Genomic DNA, 24,812 nt, shown 5'->3' on the forward strand with positions numbered 1-24,812 from the left:
CTCCTCTTCTAGAACTCTTTTCGAAGAGGCAAAGATGATGGACCTGAACATTCTGGATAAGGTCTGGGTAATGACTAGCTTCACTTTCCTGCAAAGAAGGCTCACTGCAGACTCATTCCTAGATTTCCTCAGCCATTCACCCAGCAGAGGTGAATAGAGGGAAAGTGGCAGACTTTCTTCTCTAAGCTACCCCTTTCTCCTCCCCGCTTCACATAATTGGGAAGGCATTATGAATGCATACAAATTATGTTCCTTTTCAGTGGAATCCTGATGAAGTTATTCCTAGAAGTTAGTAATACCAATGATATGAAGATGTATGGGCTGGAGCGATAGCAGGGCAGGTAGGGCGTTTGCCTTGCCTGTGGCCAACCCAGGTTCGATTCCTCCATCCCTCTCGGAGAGCCCAGCCAGCAACTGAGAGTATCTCACTCCCACGGCAGGGCCTGGCAAGCTACCCATGGTGAATTTGATATGCCAAAAACAGTAACAAGTCTCATAATGGAGACGTTATTGGTGCCCGATCGAGCAAGTTGCTGAGCAACTGGATGACAGTGATGAAGATGCATCAGAGGTAATGCGCGTTCCCCTGGAGATCTCTCCGGCCCGCGGAGAGACAACAGTGGAAAGCGCTCTTAATTAGGTGGATTCTGTGAGGGTCCCGATCTGAAATAAGACTAGTGAGGTTAGTAAACAGGGGGCCCAAGACGACACATGCCGATCAAGGGCAACTTTATTAACTGCCACGCTGGTTTTATACTTTACTTAGCAGGGGGTTGGTACATAAGTTGTCAATCATCAGGGAAGTGTCTTCTCAGGCCAAATAAGGAAAGGTTCGGGGTGTATTAGGTGGGCTTACAACATTCTTCAAGAGTAGATTGAGAAATAGTGGGGAGAGGAAGGCAAGGGTCTATCTGGCAGGAGCATCTGGCAGGAGGAATGCACAAGGTAGAGGAAGGTATTCTACTTTAGGGCTTTATAGCGTCTCTTAGTTAACTGCCCTGGGCTACTTTTACCTCTTGAGTTTGGCTATTTCCTTTGTCACAAGGGCACCTGTGCCTCAGATCAAGCAAAGCTGGTAATGGAATTTTCCGGTTTGTCCAGGGTAAAGGTTTCGGGGTCCTCTTTAGTTCAGGGTCCTGAGCAGTCCCCAACAAGGTAAGGGCTCCACCTATAGTTTGAAGACTGGTACCTACAGTCCCTCAGAATTATTTCTTGGGAAAGTGAATTTTTGTCCTTCAAAAGGTCTTCATTATCTGTGTGTCTATGTGTTTTGCTATAAATAATATTCACAGTGAATAAGGAGTCAGTTTTATTTCAAATGAATTTCCTTGTGTTACCTGCCAGTTATTTGCATTCTCATAATTCAAAGGCTTTGTTTTAGATTAGTGTTCTATTCTCTAGGCTGTGATTTCCAACAAGAATAAAATGAAATAAGACATGTTTTGTTTTGCTTTGGGGCCACAGCCAGCAAGGTCAGGGCTGACTCCTGACTCTGCACTCAAAGTTCACTCCTGGCAGGCCTTGGGACTCTACGGGGTGCCAGAGATCGAACCCAGGTCAGAGGCATGTAAGGCAGATGCCCTACCTACTGTCCTATCACTCCAGCCCTTAGAATCATTTTACTTACACATTTTGGGTTCTGGAGTTTATTATTATCCTATTTGGGGTTTAAAAAGTCATTTATAAATAAGTAACTGGAACTTGGATGGAGCAGTAGCACAGCAGGTAGGGCATTTGTCTTGCACGCGGCTGGCCCAGGTTTGATTCCTCCATCCCTCTTGGAGAGCCCAGCAAGCTACCGAGAGTATCCCGCACACACGGCAGAGCCTGGCAAGCTACCTGTGCTGTATTCGATATGCCAAAAACAGTAACAAGTCTCACAACGGAGATGTTACTGGTGCCCACTCGAGCAAATCAGTGAATAACGGGACGACAGTGCTACAGTGCTATAATTGGTAGTTGTGACTGGGTATTATAATATGGAATGAGATAAAAAGAATTGCATGCCACTATTATATCACTGTATCACTATCATCTCATTGTTCATTGATTTGCTCGAGCGGACGCCAGTAACATCTCCATTCGTCCCTGTTGTGTGCTAGTGTAGCCCGATGGTGTATTGGAGCTCTTTCAGAGTCAGGGGAGAATGAGGACTGTAATTGTTACTGTTTTTGGCATATCAAGTATGCCAGGGTAGCTTGCTAGGCTCTGCCGTGTGGGCGGGATACTCTCACTGATATATACATATGAATACATAATAATACATACATAATAATAGTATCACTGTAGCACTGTCATCCCATTGTTCATCGATTTACACAAGCAGGCGTCAGTAGCGTCTCCATTTGTCCCAGCCCTGAGATTTTAGCAGTCTCTGCTTACTCGTCTTTGCCAATGATTGGAGGCTTCTTTCAGGGTCAGGGGAATGAGACCTGTTATTGTTACTGTTTTTGGCACATTGAATACGACACGGGGAGCTTGCCAGGCTCTGCCATAATAATAATAATAAAATATAATTATAGCAATAATTATTATTACACATACATAATAATTATTATACATACATAATAATACATACACATTAGATGCATACACTGCCTATGTATCTATTATAATGAGAATGTTGTCTGTACAGTAAGACACTCAAAAATCTTTGTTCACTAAATGATCAGAAATGGCTGTATGGGGAATCTGACAAACAACAAGGGCAATTTAGCAAAGGGTAATAGGAACTGCACTGTTCTACCAAGAAATGAAAAGCACATGGCTTTTGGAAGAGTAATCTTTGCATGGCTTATTCCACTACCTAAAATGTTCTTTTGTTAGTGTGAAGATACATTGCAGAGCAGTATTTACACCATTAGTCACTAATCCTCCTCAATATAAAAGCCTCTTCCTAATATAGATACCTAAATGCTACTATTATATACTCCTTGGAAACATTTATACAGGCGTTCAAGTGATATTTATTGAGTAGACAACTCAATAAACCTCAATTAACAGTATCAAACACTGTTTAATAAAGGAGTAGGTATACACATTTGAGCAAGTAGACAGAAAAAAAAATCCATGCTTTCAAAGATCTATGATTTAACAAGGGGCTTACTAGGATGAGGATGTGACGGATTAATATGAGTAATCATCCCCTAACAGAAAACCCCAAGGTTTGGATATTCACTAGGCCAACACACACCCAGGAAAGAACAGTAGGCAAGCTATGCTGATTCTATAATCGATGACAAAGTATCTTCCAACTGCAAACTTGTGCCAGGAAAACAGTAATACTGTTTAGGGTCTTTTAGATTTGGGGAACAATATGGCCAAAAAGAGAACAGGAAACTGCCACAAACTTATTCATTTTGGTTTGGGGACCACACCTGGCCATACTCAGGGCTTACTCCTGGCTCTGGATTCAGGAGGAGCTCAGTAGACTGGGTGTAAGACAGGTGCCCTGCCCACTGAACTCTCTCTCCTGCCCCAACACTTTCTAATGTACAGATGCCTACTGATTTGCCGTGTGAACTACCCACCCTCTGCTCTCCTTGTACCTATGGCATGTTGACAGACTTACTAACTGTCCTTGATGTCTCTGCCATCTTCAAGAGTGGCTCACCTGTTGGGCTCTGGTGGGGTTGGGTGAGCAATATTGCATTGTATTGACCTGCCTGTGAGATCACTGGTGGCTGCCCAGGTGACCCTAAATCTTGGACAATCCACGTGGTTGTCTACATATGTGTTTGTCTCATTCTCTGTGACTGGCCCCTGCTGGATGGAGGTTGAAAGTGACAATTGGATTTGGCAGATGAGAAACAATTTAGGCAGGTTATAGCCAATTATTGTGATAAAGAAATTACACCATCTATTAGAAAATCCCACATAGTATGGGATAACTGGGGATTTATAAGGGGAATCAGAATAATAAAAGTAGTCCTTGAGAGCAGTTGTAGTTTAAAATAGTGTAGTATCTAGATCAAAGTTGTAGTCCAGTGAGTAAGGCATTTGCCTTGCACATGGTGAACCTGGGTTCAATTCCTGGCATCCCATTCCATATGGTCCCATGAACCCTTAGGATTGTCCTCATACATGGCAAGCACTCTACTCATTGTTCTATCAATCCAGCCCTAGAACTCTGCGTGTGTGTGAGAGAGAGCATGGCAAGAAAGAGAGAGAGAGAGAAAGAGAGAGAGAGTACAGAGATTTGGGGCCAGCCCTAGTGGTACTCAAGTACTCCTGTCTATGTGCTCAGGAGTGACTTCTGGTGGTGCTGAGGGACCATATGTGGTGCTGGAGATAGAACCAGGGTCAGTCACATGGAATATTAATATATTCACCCTATGTTATTGCTCAATATCTGGAGTAGAAATATTTTTTAGAAGTGAAGAAAAGAACACCCAGTAGGAGCCCGTGCCGAGACACAATTGGAAATTTTTATGGTGAAGGATCAGCCAAGGCTCCAGGGGCTGATTTCATAGTAAAACTGCAGAGATGAGCAGAGACATAGACAGATCCTCAAAGAGTAACCTATTTACTGTGTGTGATTTTTTAAATAGAAAATTCTTGCTGATCCCTAATTAACAAAAGGAACATAGAAGGAAAGAAAGAAAGAAGAAATAAAGAGACGGAAGGACGGAAGGAAGGAAGGAAGGATGAAGGGAAAAAGGAAAAGGGAAGAAAGAAAGGAAAAGGAAAGAAAGAAAGGAAAAGGAAAGAAAGAAAGGAAAAGGAAAGTAGAAGAAAGGCGCCTTATAGACCACTGTAAGAATGTTGGCTTTAACTCTGACAAAAATTCAGACCTATGGGAGTGTTTGAATGGAAAAGGGGTAGCATCTCATGTTTTGAAAGAAACATTATGGTGGCTCTTTGACAAATTTTAGGGCCACAAAAAAACCAATTAGGATTTAGGTCATAAGATATACTGGGGTACCACAAGGCCACAAAAGCAACTGATATAATTTAGCAGGACATTCACAAAACTTTTGGGGCACCCACACTTGGTGGTTCTCAGGGCTTACTCCCTGTGCACAAGAGTCTCTCCTGGCAGGTTCAGGGGACCATATGATATGCCAGTGTTTGAACTTGGGTCAACTATTTCCAATGCAAGCACCCTATAAGCGCTTTGACATCTTTTAGATCCTGCATGAGCATCTAGCCAGTCAATTCCCAGTTTCAACATAAGACGGTCTTCATTCCCTTCAGTGCTCTCCATCGTTGCAAAGCTGCATTTTGGGGAGTCATTATAATTAAATACCAAAATAGTTTTAAAATCAGTGTGGAGCATGAAACAAGGCCGGTAATGTTTAAGTCCCAGGCTCTAGGTATCACTACCTGCAGAACACATGTTCCATTAATAGTACTGTGTTTAGTTAAGAATGAAATAGAAAAGATTTTAAAATTTTATATGTACTGGTTTCAAATATTTGTTGCTGGAGCACTGTATTGTTTTACAGGCTCTTGTGCTATTGAAGCGTTGTGTTGTGTTTGTTTGTTTGTTTGTTTTCTGTGACTGCTCTAACTAATCACCTGGTAGTTTACACATCAGAAGAAAAAAACCCACCCTCCTGGAAGCCAGAAATTTAATAGACACATCACTGTGACAATGGTGTCAGCCAGGATACATGCCCTCTCTAGAAGGTCTTTAGCCTGCATTTTCTTTTAACTTCTGGTAACTGCCAGGTAGCTTGTCTGGTGGCTAATACACTCATGTCTTGGCCTCAGTTGTAACATGACCTTCTCTTCTATCTGCATCATCTTCTTCTGTCTCCATTTTGTCAGAACAAATGTCATGCGATTGACTCACCTGATAATGTACCAAATCTGTCTATCACCAGCCATAGCATCTATTCAATCAAGTTTTTACTAAACAAAGGACCGTTTGCAGGGTTGATGATCTCTTTGAATGGCCATTAGCCAGTGTACACCATGAGGTTGTTACCATCTAAAACTACATGAACGGGACTGTATTTTGTATGTGTGTGAATGCTTTTATTTTTTGTGTTTGAGTCACACCTGATGGTGCTCAGCGCTTCCTCCTGGCTCTGCGCTCAGCGATCACTCCTGACAGGGTTCAGAGGAACATACGGAGTGTCAGGGAGCCAATCCAGGCCTACTGCATGCAAGGCAAGCATCCTACCCTCTGTACTATGTCTCCTCTCACTGTCAATATTTCTTTTAGCCTACATATGAGATGTCCAGGGCTCTGTCCATTTATGAAGTATGGAATCCTCTCCAATATGATACACCCAATATGGTACATCTATACAACAAAATATTAGTCATATGAAGTACTGACACACTATAGCACAGATAAACTTTGAAAGCACCAGGTTTTGACAAAGGCAGTCACAATGTCACATATCTTAGGATCCATGTATATGAAGTGTTCAGAGGATGCAAACTCATAAAGAGAAAAGGAGAATGTTGCCAGGAACCAGAGAAGAGAGACAATGGAGAGGTCAGTGGGTAGTGAAGAGGCTGTTCTTTGCAATGATGACAATGGGATACATGAAATACTGGTAATACTTGAAAGCTAGTAAGTATACCAAATGCCACGGAAGTTAGTCTCAGATGATGGATCCAACAAAAAAAGATGGATCTTTATGCAGATGTGTATTTTACAAGGGTCCAGGTTCTCTCTCCTTCACAAATTCCCTAGAAGCACCTAGGAAAATTGGGAATAACTGTTGGGCTGTAGCAAATTGTTTCCTGCAAACCCTAAATTAGCTAAACATAATAAGGCTTAAATTGTCATTGTAGCAATATAAGGTGTCAGGACAGTTACCCTTTGGGCCATAATCTGTGTGCTGGCCAAGGTGTTGTTACTTTTTTTCCCTTAAAGAAATACTGAAAACAGGTCTGTTTAAAGCCCCTTCCAACACCCCACAAAAGAAAAAGGAGTCCACCACTCTCAATATTCGGCAGCTTGCTTTGTGTTTCTTTAGTCCTTGCATCTATAACACTCGGCAGTTATTTATTTTTTTTTTACTTTACCTTTTTGTTCCAATTTTGTTTTTTTTTTCTGATAAAATCTATTTATTGAGGAACTGAATTCCTAGCTTTTTCTTTTTTTTTTTTAATTATGAAGTAAATTTTCTTTTTTTTTTTTTATAGTTTATTTTTAATTAGTGAGTCAACGTGAGGGTACAGTTACAGATTTATACATTTTTGTGCTCATGTTTCTCCCTTACAGAGTTTGATAACCCATCCCTTCACCAGTGCCCATTCTCCACCACCAGTAAACCCAACATCCCACCCCCCCTTCCCAGTCCCGTCTCCCCCCACCCCACCCTGCCACTATGGCAGGGAATTCCCTTTTGTTCTCTCTCTCTGATTAGGTGTTGTGGTTTGCAATAAAGGTGTTGAGTGGCCATTGCGTTCAGTCTCCAGTCTATATTTGGCCCGCATCATCTTTCCCCCACATGACCAACAACCACATTTTACTTGCTGTTCCCTTCTCTGAGTTGCCCAGAATGAGAGAACAGCCTCCAAGCCATGGTGACAACCTCCTGGTACTTATTTCTACTATTCTTGGGTGTTCGTCTTATAGTCTATTATTCTATATTCCACAGATGAGTGCAATCTTTCTATGTCTGTCTCTCTCTTTCTGACTCATTTCACTTAGCATGATACTTTCCATGTAGATCCACTTATATGCAAACGTCATGACCTCATTTTTTCTAACAGCTGCATAGTATTCCATTGTATATATGTACCAGAGTTTCTTCAACCAGTCATCTGTTCTAGGGCACTCGGGTTTTTTCCAGATTCTGGCTATTGTAAACAGTGCTTCGGCAGTTATTTTGGAGTTACATCAAGTGTTGCTGGTGGTGGTGGGAACCAGGCTTCCTACCCAAGATCCAGCAAGGAACTCCAGAATGAATTCTGGCCCTTTGAGCAATCTCTGACCTTGTATGTGAACTGCTATTTTAAACCCATTTTATTTGTTCTAACCTGTTTTTGTTGTTCCTCTCATTTATGGAATGCAATTTTTCACTAAAATGCATTTTCATATAAACCACCAACTTTCCCATGATGACAACCTGCTGTCCCTGTGTCAGACTTCCCCAAGTCCTTCCCTTTCATCCATCACCCCACAACTCTCCTAGGGCCCTCTCTTCCCACCAACAGCTTCCCAGCTGAAAGGAGAACTGGTACCAACCGCTTCGGGAGTGGCGACCTAGTGCGCATGTCCCAGTCTGGTACCTCCCACGATCCAGCCCTCAGCGCCATTTATAGCATTGATCTTGAGTGAGCGTCAGTAAAAGGCGATGTTTCAGGCACCAGGAACCGAGGAAGACCACCAAGCTGGCCCATCAAGCTAGTATATTTTCAACTCTCCCTCCAGTAGTGTCAGGATGCTGTGGCTTGAAAGCCGGCTTGGCCACCTTGTGGAGTTTGCAAATACATAGACATATGGACCTCATTGTTGAACTTCTATTGCAAAGTGGCACCGTAATATCGGCTCTGAGTATTGTTGGGAAGATGAAGTGAAACGGTGCATCTAGGGGTACTGAACATCGGGATTGAGAACGTAGTGATTTATCGTCACATCACCCAGGAGCTGATCTTCCGGCTTCCTGCTACAACGGTTCTCTTGGGCTGATCACTGTTAACGGTCACCCCTGAATAACTCTGAGTAATATAATATAATATAATATAATATAATATGATATAATATAATATAATACTATCTGGTAGGTTTCTTCCCCAATATATTTGTTCGCATCCCCCAGCCATGGTTATTTATGGATATACCAACCAAACATTTTATTTTTTTATTTTTTTTTAATTTTATTTATTTATTTTTTATTTTATCACCATGTGGAAAGTTACAGAGTTCTCAGGTTTATGTCTCAGTTATACCGTATTCAAACACCATCCCTTCACCAGTGCCCATATTCCACCACCAAAATCCCCAGTATACCCCCCGCCCCCCACCCCAAGTGTATAACTGATGAATTTCACTTCATTTTCTCTTCACCTTGATTATGTTTCATATTTCAACACAAAACTCACTATTGTTGTGGGAGTTATACCTCCAAACAAGATAACCCTATTAAGGAAGCATTTGATAATTAGTTTTCCATTAAAAGATTGTATGTTTTCAGGTTTTAGAAAAGGTCGTGCGGCCAGTCCCGAATCCCGGAGCCGTGTTAGTTGCTGCTCAGTGTTGCCAGGGCTCCATCTGGAGAAGGTGTGATGGCTGCACCTCCTCCTTCCGGCTCCCCGGTGTTGTTGGCCCCAATTCGGGTCCGGAGCATTTTCCGGGCTGCGTACCAACCAAACCTTTTAGAGATGTGTCTCAAATCACTTTATGTTCTGAGGTGGTCGTGAGGAATAAAAACAGCCTGCATGAAAGAATTTTTACTATTCTTCTGGTCATCTTAGACTCATCTGCCTTCTTCAGTCTATTCCAATTTCATTATTTAAATAAAACCCCCTCACCATGCCATTTCTCCCATTCATTTTTGGAGGAGACCGGGAATGGGGGCATACTTGGTTGTGCTCAGGGCTTACTCCTGGCTCTGTGCTCAAGGATCACATCTGGTGTGACTCGGGGGACCATATAAGATTGCAAGGATCGAACTTGGGTCAGCCTCGCATACAGGGCAAATGCCCTATCAGCTATAATATTCCTCTGACCCTCCCCTACTCATCATCAGGCCCATGGAATTTCTACTCTTTGGGGCTTTAAAACCCCAGAACAGGTCTCTTTCTCTTTCTTACAGTCTTGTCTATTTCCACTTTGTCCTCTCTCAAACTTCCCATTCTTTCTCATGCCATCCTCCAACCCCAACCCACTCCAAATAACAAACCCTGTTGACAGCATTTCAAAATTCAGAACTTTTATTATTAGTCTATTAACTTAATGCATCTCTTTAACTTATTAAAAATATATTAGAATAGGGGCCGGAGCGATAGCACAGCGGGTAGGGCGTTTGCCTTGCACGCGGCCGACCTGGGTTCGATCCCCGGCATCCCATATGGTCCCCCAAGCACTGCCAGGAGCAATTCCTGAGTGCAAAGCCAGGAGTAACCCCTGAGCATCGCTGGGTGTGACCCAAAAAGCAAAAAATATATATATATATATATATATATTAGAATAAATGAAATGTTATGGCATCTCAGGTGTTTGTCTATGGCAACCATCTGGTGCCTAAAGTGGCACCGACCATCCCAGCTACTCACATTACATAGCCATAGTATCGAGAGATGTCCATCTCTTTTTCTCTCTCGATAAAAATCTGCACTTTCCCCAAAGAGGTGCATTTGGCAGCATTCTCACGCTCCTGCTGAGCCTTCCTTTTCATAGCCTCACGCTCTTGTCTTTGGTCTTTTGTGATGGGCTTTGACATTACTGGCTCAGGAACATTGGGCTTTCTCCATGGAATTGGTTGGAAAGGGAAGTCTTGGAGTAGAAACTGACTCTGACGTTTGGGTAGAGCCTGGTGCTTGGTCACAGAGACAGGAAGAGGCTCCCGCTGGAGAGAAGTGCTAGCTGTTGCCCTGAAGGGAGCAGGTCTAGAAGTTGCAGGCTGAGGAATAGGTCGGCTAGTAGGGTTCAGCAAGCCTGGTCGAGATGGGTTGGTCGAAATGGGCTGAGCTGGCTTGGCAGGACCTGGCAAAGATGCAGTAGTTGGCCGGGATGAATTGGAGGCAGTTGGCTGAGCTGAGTTGGTAGAGCCAGGCCTGCCAGGGTGAGCTGCAGCTGGACGATGTGAAGCCAGAGACTGTGGTCTCCGAGGAACAGGTCGAGCTTGAGGTTTCTCCATGATTAGAAAGGCAAAGGTGCCAATTTGACCTTCCCAGGAGGTGGCAGCTTATACTGGGATGGAGACGAGCGTTCTTCAGCACTGCTGCTTGGTTTCTGAGCTCTGACCTGAGTTTCCTCAAGACCTTTTCCATCCTTTGTCGCACCTAGCCAGGGTTTGACAGCTGAGGATGGATGGAAATCTTTGGGCTTCTTTGAGCTAGCCAGGACCCGGGAGGAAGAGAATCCAGGCTTTTGAGCACTCTTCTTCCCCAGTGCATGAAACACTTGCACAGACTCCAGCATGCGCGCGCCTAGGCAGCTGCGCGGCTTTTTAAAAGCCTCCTGGCAAACCTCAGGTTCACTTTTCTTGCGTTTCATCCTGGCAATGATGGGCTTGTCTTCTGCCAGGACCTTGTTCCCTGGCTGCTTACTCTCCTCAGTTTTCTTAGAGTTTTCTCTGGCCTTTTTTGTCTTCCCCAGCCCATGGCTCTTTGTCTTGCTGATCCTGCTGGATGCAGCATTCTGAGGTTTGCTGTTCTGTTTGGCCATGGTCACAGGACACCTATCACTATCTGCAGCATTACAATCACTTACTTCTCCCCCTGGCAAGCGTTCTCGGTCTTTTAGTGGGATTTTGGCCTTGGGTTCTCCCTCAAGAGGCTCAGAGGCCTTATTTTTGTTCTTCTGGGATTGATAGGAGGGTTCCTTAGTGCCACTTGAATTTTCGAGCCCCTGATTCAGAGTGATGGTATCTGTGGTGTTCATTACCTGCAGATCTTTGCAATGATCTTTTAAGCGATCAAAGTGCTGGGGAAAATGTATATCTTCCACCAGTGTTGTGATGTCTGCACAACTTCCGCCAGATTCAATCCCACTTTCAAGTGTTCCTGGGTGCTCAAAACATAGACCATTCTTTTGCTGACCAGTAGTTTCAGTGCCAGGCTGTTGCTCCTGGCTGAGAGGGTCAATGCCGGCTAAGAGCTGGTGGATATCAGGGATTGCTAAAGGGCACAGTGGAGGATCTTGGTTTTCTATTGGGGTCTGCAAGGTATCCAGAGACTTTGAAAGCCCAGGTTTAATCTCATCCAAATTCTTATCCGTTTGTTCCCGAGTTGTAGCTGGAGGCAGCGCCAGGTTCCTTTTGGCTGGAGCTATTATGGGAACATCCAAGAGCTCAGGTGGTGGGTTCCTCTCAAGTATTTGATTCCTGCTACTGCAAGACTTGGGCAATTCAGAAGTTTGTGTCAGACAAAATATCTGACTTGAAGGTTGCAATGCCATGGAAGTCTCCATCCCCAGGGAATTCATCACTACAAAGGAACCAAAGAAGAAATCAGGTCCCCCAAAACAAGATACTCCCTCCACACAAATAGTGGCGCTAAAATTGTTCACCTGCCAGAAATGGGCAAGGCATTGTTACTGGCTCTTCTAAGGATCATGGACATGGCCCTATGCTAGGAGATTAGAGGTAACTGTTGTAATTCTTACTGTCATTCATGTGGTGCCGTTGTCTTGGTTTTCTTTGTATTTGAAAGAGTTTCTGTGTAAACTGGACTTGAAAATAAGAGACTTGGGACAGAGGGATAGCAGTCTGTAAGGCACCTGCCCTGCGCAGAGCTGACCTCAGTTTAATCCTCAGGATCACATTCGATCCCCTAAGCACCTTGTGCAGTGATCTCTGAGCACAGAGCCAGGATTAAGACCTCAGCACTGTGGGCTGTGACCCACATACTGCCTCCCCAAAACTACAGATTTTTTAAAGCTAGATATTTGTAAACTATTAAATGCTATACAGAGCTAAGCATAATATAGTCAATTTCTTCACTTTCCTAACCAAAAAATGGATAGTTCATATCATGGAATAGGAGAAGGAATAAAGCAACACTTCCTCATGAAGTTTGTGCTCAAGTAGAGATTCTAGGTTTGATAAGTTTGGACAGGATCTCCCAGTACACAGTGTACTCAGAACCTTCTTGTACATTAAAGTTAGTGTGGTGCCATCAGAATAAGAGTTCTAAAATGTCTTCAGAAATCACAAAAACAAGAGTTTAAGAAATGGAGTTTATTGTTACTGTGGTAATGCTGGGGGACTGACCAACTAGGAAAATGTGGCACTCCTTGTTATGCTCCTGAAGTTTTCTTCTATGAAACCTACATGGCCATTATCCTATGTGCCTTCTATCTGAATTTGGAGTCCTTATCTTAAGTGTGAAAATAGGTGCTGTAAAATGTGTGAGGGGAGTTTAAACTTAAACTGAGTTTAACTTCAGGTTTCATAAATTTAAAAATCTTTGTTTATTAAGCTTACATGTCACCCATCTATGGACAGTTTCCCGTTTGCAGATTTGTCCCCAAGTATTGAATGCCGGATTTCCTTCCCTCCATTTTACTCACCTTGATAACTGGATTCTGTGATAGGTTGAGCAGACACAGAGCAGTAGATTCCAGAAGTGGAGGCTGGTGTTGGGAAGCTGCATGGTTCACCACGGGAAGGTGAAGCTGCAGAGAATGTGCAGTTCCCAATACAGATGGATTTTGAAAATTTTCTGTAAGAACAAGAGGGTGATGAAAAAAGTCTGTGATCTAATAATCTAATAATCTCCTGCTACATTTGAGATAAACAATACTAACTTAAAGTTTTAGCTATAGAGAAGCTTGTAATACCAACATTCAACTGAGTTACCAAAAGTCCAACAATTTTTGGTGGTTGAAGAGGTGGAGCATTTGACACTTTGTGTATTTAGCACCGTGCTCCCAAATTGAAAACAGAGCTATAGAAGACTCCGGTGATATTTGTACATGGTTTTCTTGCTTACGGCTACTTTCTCCTTGCCCTAGCTCTACCTGTAGCTTTCTCTCCAATTTAACTCATACATTATTCCCTAGAATGGAAGCATTTTAAAACTAGGAAGTCCTAAGAGAATGACTAACATTTTATTACAGAAGAAAGAAACTTGTGGCCCAGAGATGGCATAGAGACTTGGTCAAGTTTTCTCATTATTTTTATTGGTAGTGGGGTTGGGTGGAGTTTGGACCAATATCTGGCAGTGATCTTGGGCTATTCCTTTGTACTCTGGAGTGACTCCTTGTAGTTCTGAGTAGAGTGGATGCAGTGACAGAGATCCCACTGGATTGGCTGCATACAAGGCAAGTGCCTTATCCTCTCCTGTGCTATCTCTCTGTCCCTTGTGTATTTCCAGGTTATGAAACCTAAGCATGTGGACTTTCTTGCCAGGACTTTGTTTTGATCACTACAAAGCCAGAACTGAGGAGGAAGATACCTTACATTAATGTAGGCATTTGCCGTCACTACAACTATTACCATTTTAATCTCCAGATTTTCATTTGACTTTTGCAATTCCTATCTGTTACCTATGGTTCACATATGACTCAATCTAGTTGATGAATTGAAGGTTAGCAACCTTACCCTGGTTTCTGATCCTATCTAAAAAATGAGTACTTGAGTTTACTCAAGAAGTGCTTTTGGAGGCACATAAAAAAGTGCGCTACATCACTAATCATCAGAGAGATGCAGATCAAAACAACCATGAGATACCACCTCACACCACAGAGACTTGCACACATCCAAAAGAACAAAAGCAACCACTGTTGGAGAGGATGTGGGGAGAAAGGGACCCTTCTACACTGCTGGTGGGAATGCCGACTAGTTCAGCCCTTTTGGAAAACAATATGGACGATACTCAAAAAACTAGAGGTTGAGCTTCCATTTGACCCAGCAATACCACTGCTGGGAATATACCCCAGAGGAGCAAAAAAGTATAGTCGAAATGACATTTGCACTTATATGTTCATCGCAGCACTGTTTACAATAGCCAGAATCTGGAAAAAACCCGAATGCCCCAAAACGGATGACTGGTTGAGGAAACTTTGGTACATCTATACAATGGAATACTATGCAGCTGTTAGAAAAAAGGAAGTCAAGAATTTTGTAGTTAAGTGGATGGGCATGAAAAGTTTCATGCTGAGTGAAATGAGTCAGAAAGAGAGAGACAGACATAGAAAGACTGCACTCATCTATGGTATATAGAATATCAGAGTGGGAGACTAATACCCAAGAACCGTAGAAATAAGTACCAGGAGGTTGACCCCATGGCTTCTCGGCTGGCCTCACGTTCCGGGGAAAGGGCAACTCAGAGAAGCGATCACCAACTACATTGTAGTTGAAGGCCATGTGGGGGAAAGGAGTTGCGGGCTGAATGAGGGCTAGAGACTGAGCACAGCGGCCACTCAACACCTTTATTGCAAACCACAACAGCTAATTAGAGAGAGAGAACAGAAGGGAATGCCCTGCCACAGTGGCTGGGTGGGGTGGGGGGGAGATGGGAGTGGGGAGGGTGGGAGGGACGCCGGGTTTACGGGTGGTGGAGAATGGGCACTGGTGAAGGGATGGGTTCCCGAACTTTGTATGAGGGAAGTATAAGCACAAAAGTGTATAAATCTGTAACTGTACCCTCACGGTGATTCTCTAATTAAAAATAAATAAATTATAAAAAAATTAAAAAAAAAAAAAAATAACTGCGGCCGCGTTAGCGGCCTGTGCTCCGGAAAGAGGCCACGCCCACTTTTAGGCCACGCCCCCTAAGATGAGGGCACGCCCCTACGCAGCGGAGTGGGGATTGGTCAGGCTCCGATGGCGGCGGAAAGGTGCCAGGCAGGGGCTTCAGGAGAAGCCCCGAGCCGAGGCGGGCAGGGGGCGGGGAGGGGGCTTCTCCGTGCTGAGGCAGGCTCTCCAAGGGATTGCCTGTTTACCTGCAGGATGGAGATTGTTCAGGATCTGATGGCGGCGGCGGAAAGGTGCCAGGCAGGGGCTTCAGGAGAAGCCCCGAGCCGAGTATTTAACTATAATCTTTCTATTTTGATTTGAAATCTTTGGTTCTCTTCAACATTCTATCACAAACGGTTTCCACTTCCTTGAGAAATCCCTCCATAGTCTTTCTTTATTTCCAATTTTATTCTCCCTCATACCATCCTCCTCTTCTTGGCTTCTGTTGGTCAATGCTTGATGAAAATGACCCTAAACTTCCTTACATTTGAGGACTTGCTTCCCTACTGTTCAGCATCCCACACCTTCCCCATGCCCCATTTTCCCTTATCACCTAGTTTAGTTAGAAAACTCAAAGACACTTTTAAATAGTATTTTACATTTATTTTAAATGTAAAATAATAAAGTACAAATACAAGTGAAAAGACCGTTACAGACTAATCATCCTGGTATACATTAACAGTTTTCTACAGCACCTATGTTTTCTGTTTCGGTCAAAATAGTGTCTCTGATTTACTTTTTTATGGGTATAATGTAAAAATCACTTTTAAAAAGAAAGGGAAACACAAAGAATGAGCACTCGTATATAAACATGTATTTGAGCTTCTAAAGTCTATAAAATATAATTTAATAAATGAGTAAAAACACGTTGTACCTGAGAGAAAGAAAGTCAGTGTCCAAAATCACACAGCAAATGTCAAAGTCAAGCTAAAATGAGGTTTATAAAATTCTAGTTGAATACTTTTTTCCATTATTACATGCTGTTTTTACTTAACTACTAAGTTTAGGGATAAGAAATCTAATGAAAAGCTTTGAAAATATAATTTCTTGCCTGACATTGTCAGCGAAGGGGAAATACCAACAAAAGGTAGATGAGAAGAGGAGACGATATGAGAGTATGTCTGAACACTGAATCAAAAGATTCCAAGTGTCCAGTACAGATGACCGGTCAATGGTGATTGGTCATTGGTCACTGGTCACTTGCAGTGATCCAAATGTGTTTACAAACAACTGCACAAGAACCCCAAGATTCTACCATGTGGTGGGTGAATGATGTCATAAGGCGGGCAGTTAAAAGGTAGAGGCTAGCCAATAAGAGGTCAGATTCCCAAGAAGAAGACTGGATTGGATAGAGAGAGAGAAGTAGAATTAAGCAGGTTAGCGAGATGGAATCCTACAAGACAGTTATAACAGTTTCACCTTCCTCAGACTCTCATGTTAGGGAAATACTCCTATTATAATAAAGAGCTTAGATATTTCATTAATCAACAAAGATTCTAGGTAATCATTTATATTGCCTAGTAACCAATAACATTAAGTTATTAATAATATATTTTATGTAATATTTAATAAGGTTAAATTTGCATTCATACCTTATAATATATGTCATTACTTCTTTAGGGTTAGGAAGTGATGGGTTATAAGATATCATCCCCTAACAAAAAACCCAAAGGGTAGGGTATTCCGATAGCGAACACTCAACCAGAAAAGAATAGTAGGCAAGGATAGAATAGGTGACAAAGTATCTGCCAGCTGCACACTTGTGCCAGGAAAACATAGACTAATACTGTTTAGGGTCTTTTAGATTTAGGGGACAATATGGCCAAAAAAAGAATAGAAAACTTTAACATTCTGATTTATTTATTTATTTATTTATTTTGGTTTTGGGGCCTCCCCTCGCCATGCTCAGGGCTTGCTCCTGGCTCTGCAGGCAGCAATCACTCCGGAGGAGCCCTGTTAACTGGGTGAGGGACAGGTGCCCTGCCCACTGAGCTATTCTCCTGCCCCAACAACTTTGTATTTTAAGGATGCCTAGTGATTCTCTGTGAACTACACTAGCCTCTGCTCTCCATGTGTCTAGGGCATGTTAATGTACTTACTTACTGTCCTTGATGTCTGTCAACTTCAACAATGGTTCACCTATTGGGACCTGGTGAGGTTGGGGGAGCAATATTGCATTGTATTGACCTGCCTGTGAGACCACAGATGGCTGCCCAGGTGACCCTTAAGCTTGGACAATCCAGCTGTTTATCTACTTATGTGACTGATTCTCTGTGACTGAACTCTGCTGGATGGAGATTGAAAGTGACATTTGGATTTGGCAGATGAGAAACAATTTAGACAGATTACAACCAATTATTGTGATAAATAAGTTACATCATCCATTAGAAAATCCCAAGTACTATGGGATAATTGGGGATCTATGAAGGGAATCAGAATGAATAAAAGCGTTTCTTGAAGGTAGTTGTAACTTAAAATAATGTCATCATCTGGATCAAAGTGATGACCAGTGGGTAAAGCATTTGCATTGCACACGGTGGACCTGGGTTCAATCCCTGGCATCCCATCCTATATGGTCCCCTTGCAGATTGTCTTCATGCATGGCTAGCACCCTACAAACTATACTATCATCTCAGCCCCAGAAATGCGGTGTGTGTGTATGTGTGTGTGTGTGTGTGTGCGCGTGTGTAGGGAGAGGTTTTGTTTTGGGCCAGCCCCAATGGTATTCAAGTACTCCTGCCTCTGTGCTCAGGAGTGACTCGTGGTGGTGCTCATGGGACCATATGTGGTGCTGGAGATAGAACCAGGGTAAGTCACAGGAATAGTAATATATTAACCTGTATGTTATTGCTCAGGACCTGGTTATTTGACCTAAAAGTACAAATAACTACTTTTAGAAGTGGAGAAAAGGGCCAGTAAAGAGCTAGTGCAAAAACACAATCAGTAACTTTGCTGGTGAAGGATCAGCCAAGGCTCCAGGGTCTGATTTCATACTACAACTGCAGAGTTGAGCAGAGACAGAGACAGAGACAGGTCTTCAGAGACTAACGTTTCACTATGAGTGGTTATTTATAGAAAATATTTGCTGTCCCTAATTAACAGAAGGAAGAAAGGCAGAGAGAGAGAGAGAAAGAAAGATGGAAGGAAGGAAGGAAGGAAGGAAGGAAGAAAGGAAGGAAGGAAAAGGAAAGAATGAAAGGAAAGGGAAAGTAAAAGAAGGAAGGCCTCATAGGCCATTGTATGAATGTTGGCTTTGGCTCTGAGAAAAATTTGGAGACATGGGAGAGTTTGAATGGAGAAGGGGTAGCATCTCATGTTTTGAAAGGAACATAATGATGGCCGTTTGACACATGATTTAGGATCCATGTATATGAAGTAGCACTGTCGTCCCGTTGTTCATCAATTTGCTTGAGTGGGCATCAATAACGTCTGCATTGTGAGATTGGAACTGTTTTTGGCATATAGAATATGTGACGGGTAGCTTGCCAGACTCAGCCGAGCGGGCAGGGATACTCTTGGTAGCTTACTGGGCTCTCTGAGAGGGGCGGAGGAATCAAATCCAGGTTGGCCGCATGCAAGGCAAACGTCCTAATGCTGTCCAAGTTCTCTCTCCTTCACTCATTCCCTACAAGGTAATAGGAAAATTGGGAATAACTGTTGGTCTGTGACAGAGTTTCTTTCTTTGAAAATTCTAAATTACATAAACACAGTGCTCCTTACCTTTTTCATTGTAGGAATATGAGGCCATGAGTACACTCCCCCTGTGGGCTTCTAATTTCTATGTTGGCCAATGGGTTGTTACTATTTTCCCCTTAAAGAAATACTTAAAACACTTTATTTCAAACTCCCTCCCACAGCCCCACAAAAGTAAAATGAGGCCACCACTCTCAAGTTCTGCAGCTTACTTTGGGTTTCTTTGGTCTTTGCACGTATAACTTTTGGGGGTTGCTTTGGGGTCAAACTACATGGTGCTGGGAGGGCCCAGGCTCCCTGCCCAAGTTCCAGCCAGGAGCTCCAGAAGGAACGCCAGCCCTTTGAGCTCCCTCTGGCCTAGTCTGTAACCTGTTATTTGGAGCCTATTTTATTTTCCTACTTTTGTTTTTCCTCTTATTTATGAAATTCAATTTTTCAGCAAAAAACATTTTAAAAAACATCCACCAACGTTCTGATGATGTACATCTGCTGCCCCAGTCCCTCTGCTTCCCCATTTCCTTCCCTATCATCCATCACCCCATAACTCTCCTAGGACCATCGCTTGCCACCAGCACCATCCCAACCTCAAGGAGAGAAAGTAAGAACCACTTTGGGAGTGATGACCTAGTGTGCATGTCCCAATCCGGTAGCTCCCCACGGCCGAGCCCCCGAAACCGTTTGTGTCATTGATTCTTGTCTGAGCTTCAGTAAACAGCGATGTTCCTGCAGGCATCAGGAACCAAGGAAGACCACCTAGCCGACCTGTCAAGCTAATATATTTTGAGCTCCCCCTCCAGCAGTGTCAGGATGCTGTGGCCTGAAAGCCGGCTTGGCCTCCTTGGGGAGTTTGCAAATCTAAAGAACTTACATAGACATATGGACCTCATTGTGGAACCTTGCTAGCAAAGGGACCCCGTAGTACCGGCTCTGAGTATTGTTGGGAAGATGAAGTGAAATGGTGCATCTAGGGGTGCTCAACCTAGGGCCTGAGTGTGTGGTGATTTATATTTACATCTCTCAGGAACTGATCTTCTGGATTCCTGCTACAACTGTTCTCTTGACTTGTTCCCTATTAACGGTATCTCGTGAATAAATCTGAGGGTCATTGACCACTCAACTGTAGTTTCATTTTCCAGTAATATATGTTTCCATCGCACCACTGTGATCATTTATGGATAGGACAACCCAAATCTTTTGGAGATGTGTCTCAAATCTCTTAATTTTTCAAAGGTGTTCATGAGACATATAGACAGCCTCCATGAAAGAATTTATACTGTTCTTCTGGTCATCTTAGACTCATCTGCCTTCTTCAGTCTATTCCAATTTTATTATTTAAATCAAACCCCCTCACCATGCCAGTTCTCCCATTCTTTTTTGGAGGAGACCGGATATGGGGGCATACTTGGTTGTTCTCAGGGCTTACTCCTGGCTCTGTGCTCAAGGACCACATCTGGTGGGACTCAGGGGACCATATAGGATTCCAGGGATGAATCTTGGATCAGCCTCCTGCAAGGCAAATGCCCTACAGCAATACTATTCCTCTGAGCCTTCCCCACTCTTTATCAGGCCCATAAAATTTCTCTTATGGGCTTTAAAACCCTGCACCAAGTTTCTCTTTCTTAGAATATTGTCTGTTTCTCTTTTGTCCTCTCTCTAACTCCCCATTCTTTCTCAAGCCTCCAACTCCAAACCCCTCCAAATAACAAACACAGTTGACAGCAACTCAAAATTCAGAACTTTTATTACCAATCTATGAACATTAACACATCTTTTTAACTTGTTAAAAATATATCAGAATGAATGAAATGTGTATGGCATTTCAAGTGTTTGTCTATGACAACCATCTTGGACCTAAAGTGGCGCCCACCATTCCAGCTACTCACATTATGTAGCCATAGTATTGAGAGATGCTCTTTTTCTCTCAATAAAAAACTGCACTTTCCCCAAAGAGGTGATGCTGCTGAGCCTTCCTTTTCATAGCCTCATGCTCTGGTCTTTGCTCTTTTGTGATGGGGTTTGGCATTACTGGCTCAGGAACATTTGGCTTTCTTCATGGAATTGGGTGGAAATGGAAGTCTTGGTGTAGAAAATGACTCTGACGTTTGGGTGGAGCCTGGCGCTTGGTCAGAGACAGGAATAGGCTCCTGCTAGAGAGAAGTGCTAGCTGTTGTCCTGTAGGGAGCAGGTCTAGAAGTTGCAGACTGAGGAATAGAACAGCTAGTAGGGTGCAGCAAGCCTGGTCGAGATGGGTTGGTCAAAATTAGAGATTTGTAAACTATTAAGTGCTATACAGAGCTTAGCATTTTAGGGTACTCTCAATTTCTCCACTTTCCTGGAAAAAAAAGGACAATTCATATCATGGAACAGGAGAAAGAATTAAGCACCACTCATCAGGGAATCAGTGCTCAATTGGAGATTGTAGGTTTGATGACTTTGGATAGGATCTCTGAACACCAGGTGTATTCAGAACCATGTTGTACATTAAAGTACGGGAAAGCTAAAGAGGCACCATCAGAATAAGAGTTCTGAAATGTCTTCAGAACACACAAAAACAATAGTTAAAATATTGTTTACTGTTAGTTTGGTAGTACTGGGGGATTCATGAAGTAGGACATTGAAAACTGTAGCATTCTTTAGTCTGCTCCTGGTGTTTCATTATATGAGCCTAGGTGGCCATTAGACTATCATACCTTTCAATATGCATTAGGAGCTCTTATGTTGAATCAAAAACAAGGTGCTGTAAAATAAATGAGGAGAGTTTAAAATTAAACTGAGTTAATTTAATTGCAAGTTTCATAAACTTAAAAATCTCAGTATATTTAACTTAAATGCCACCTGCCTACGGACAGTTTTCCACTTGCAGATTTGACCTCAAGTTTTGAATGCTGACTTTCCCTTATCTCTGTTTTGCTCACCTTGATAATTCAATTCTGTGATGCGTTGAGCAAGCACAGAGTAGTTGATTCCAGAGGTGGAGGCTGGTGGTCGGTTACTTGGGGCCTGGACCTCCTTTAGAACCATAAGCATTTCTGGGGATGCGTAGCTGTATGTTTGAAGGGCAGATCCCCTCCCTCCTGTGTATGACATGGAGCCATAGTATTGCAGGCAGGGACTAAGTTCTCCATAAAGGAGAAGTCCCTGAGTGCCCTGAGGATAATAATACACCTGGCTCCCTTCCTGGTAGGGAAGTGACAGGCTATGACTCTGATTTGGAACCTAAGATGGTGTCCTCTCAACAAGGGTAGCAGAAAGTGATGGGTACAGAGACACCATGATGTTGGTATCCAAGGTTATCTCATAGCAAGCTGCCATCGGCATGGAAGAGACAGCAGTGTCTTGGTCAATGACGGTCACAGTAAAGTCTCCCATGGAAGACTTCTTTTCAGCACTTCCTGCAATATCCCACTCTAAAGCACTCTAAAATGTAGGAAGCAGCTGAGGTGGGCATCTGGCTCTGGCCATACACTCCAGACAGCATTGTTCTGCTAGGACGTTGGTCAAGATAGGCACTACCCATCAGTGGTTGGAAAGGGGTGCCAGAGGCTGAGGGCAGGGTCCAAGCAGAACTACCAGCTGGAGCAGATACTCTGGAGTAGTTGCAGACCCTTCCTGTTAGGGAAGCTGCATGGTTCACCACGGGAAGGGGAAGCTGCAGAGAATGTGCCATTCCCAATACCGATGCTTTTTGAAGATTTTCTGTGAGGAACAAGAGGGTGGAAAAAAAAACTGTGAGACTGATGCTAATCTCCTGTGAAGTTTGAGAGAAACAGTATTAACTTAAAAGTTTAGCCATAGAGATGCTTCTAGTATCAACAGTCAAGTGAGTTACCAAAAGTCCAACAATTTTTGGTGGTTGAAGGGGTGGAGCATTTGACACTTTGTGTATTTGGCACAGTGCTCCTAAAGTGAAAACAGCTATAGAAGACTCTGGTGATGTCTGTACATAGTTTTCTTGCTTAGAGCTACTTTCTCCTTGCCCTAACAATGCCTGTAGCGTGCTCTCCTATGACTCATACGTTATTTCCTAGAAATAAGTCTAGGAGAATGGCTAACATTTTATTGTACAAGAAAAAACCTGAGGCCCAGAGATGGCATAGAGACTTGCTCAGGTTTTACAATAACCTTTTGGGGGCATGGAATGTTGTGGAGTTTGGACCAATACCCAGCAGTAATCTTGGGCTATTCCTTGCTCTGTACTCTGGAGCGACTCCTTGTAGTGCTCAGGAGACTATGCAGTGACAGAGATCCTTCCTTGATAACCCCCCTCCATATTCTCTTTCTTTATTTCCTATTTTATTTTCCCTCATATTGTCTTCTACTTCTTGGTTTCTTGTTGGTCAGTGCTTGATGAAAATGATCCTAAACTTCCTTATCTTTGAGACCTGCCTCCCTAGCGCACATCATTCCACAACTTCTCCACATCCCATTTTTTCTTATCACCTAGTTTAGATAGAAAACTCAAAGACACATGATCATGCCGTTGGAATAGCACCACGTTTAAAATACTAGACTATAAATACAAGTGGAGAGACCATTCCAGAGAAAACATCCTGGTATATAGTAACAGTTTTCTACAGCACCTACATTTTCTCTTTCTGTCTAAATACTGTATCTGATTTACTTTTTTTCATGGATATCATGTAAAAATCACTACTGAAAGGAAAAGGAAACTCAGAGGATGAGCACTCATATATATATATTGTATATACAGGTATTTGAGCTTGTAAATGTGTCTAAAATATAATGTAATAAATGAGGAAAAACACTTTGTATGTGAGAGAAAGAAAGTCAATGTCTAAAAACACACAGCAAATGTCAAAGTCAAGCTAAAATGAGGTTTATAAAATTCTAGTTGAATATTTTCTTCCATTAATACATGCTGTTTTTACTTGACTATTCAGTTTAGGGATGAGAAATCTAATGAAAATCTCTGAAACGTATTATTCCTTACTTGACATGGTCAGAGAAAAGGAAAACTCGACGAAAGGTAGACTAGACGATACAAGAACGTCTGAACACTGAATCAGAACACCACAAACGTCTAGTTAAGATGACTGGTTAATGGTCATTAGTCACTGGTCATGGTCACTTGTGATGATCCAAATGTGTTTATAAACAACTGCACGGGAACCCCAAGATTCTACCATGTGGTGGTAGGTTTTGTGGGAGAATGATGTCACAAAACAGGCAGATGAAAGGTAGAGCCTCACCAATAAGGAGGTCAGATTCCCAAGAAGAAGACCAACTTGGACAGAGAGAGAGGTAGAATTAAGCAGGTTAGAGAGATGGTATCCTACAAGACAGTTATAACAGCTTCACCTTCCTCAGACTCTCATGTTATGGAAATACTCCTCTTATACTCAAGAGCTTACATATTTTAATAATAAATAAGAAAGTTACTAAATAATTATATCAATTGCACTGTTAACCAACACTAATTCATTACTAATGTATTTTAAATAATATTTAAAAACTAAATTGTACGTCCATACTTCATAATATACATTATTACTTACTTAAGGTTAGGAAGTGATGGGTTATTATGAGAAATTATCCCCTAACAGAAACCCCCAGGTTAGGATTATTCTCCTAGGCAAACATGCACCTAGGAATAATAATAGGCAAGTATAGAATAGATGACAAAGTAACTGCCAGCTGCAAACTTGTATCAGGCAAACATAGACTAATACTCCTTAGGGTCCTTTAGTTTAGGATACAATAGGGACAAAAATAGAATAGGAAATTGTTTCAACCTGATCTATTCATGTATTTATTTCAGTTTATAGGCCAGATATGGCCACGCTC

General features: G+C 42.6%; 1 pseudogene; it reads right to left on the minus strand.

Moving 5' to 3' along the window:
• Nucleotides 1-10,181: 10,181 nt before the first annotated feature.
• Nucleotides 10,182-24,497, minus strand: LOC101542618 (uncharacterized protein C2orf78-like; annotated as a pseudogene).
• Between the last annotated feature and the right edge of the window lie 315 nt (nt 24,498-24,812).

The sequence above is a fragment of the Sorex araneus genome, chromosome 8, assembly GCF_027595985.1.
Source record: "Sorex araneus isolate mSorAra2 chromosome 8, mSorAra2.pri, whole genome shotgun sequence".
Lineage (NCBI taxonomy): Eukaryota > Metazoa > Chordata > Mammalia > Eulipotyphla > Soricidae > Sorex > Sorex araneus.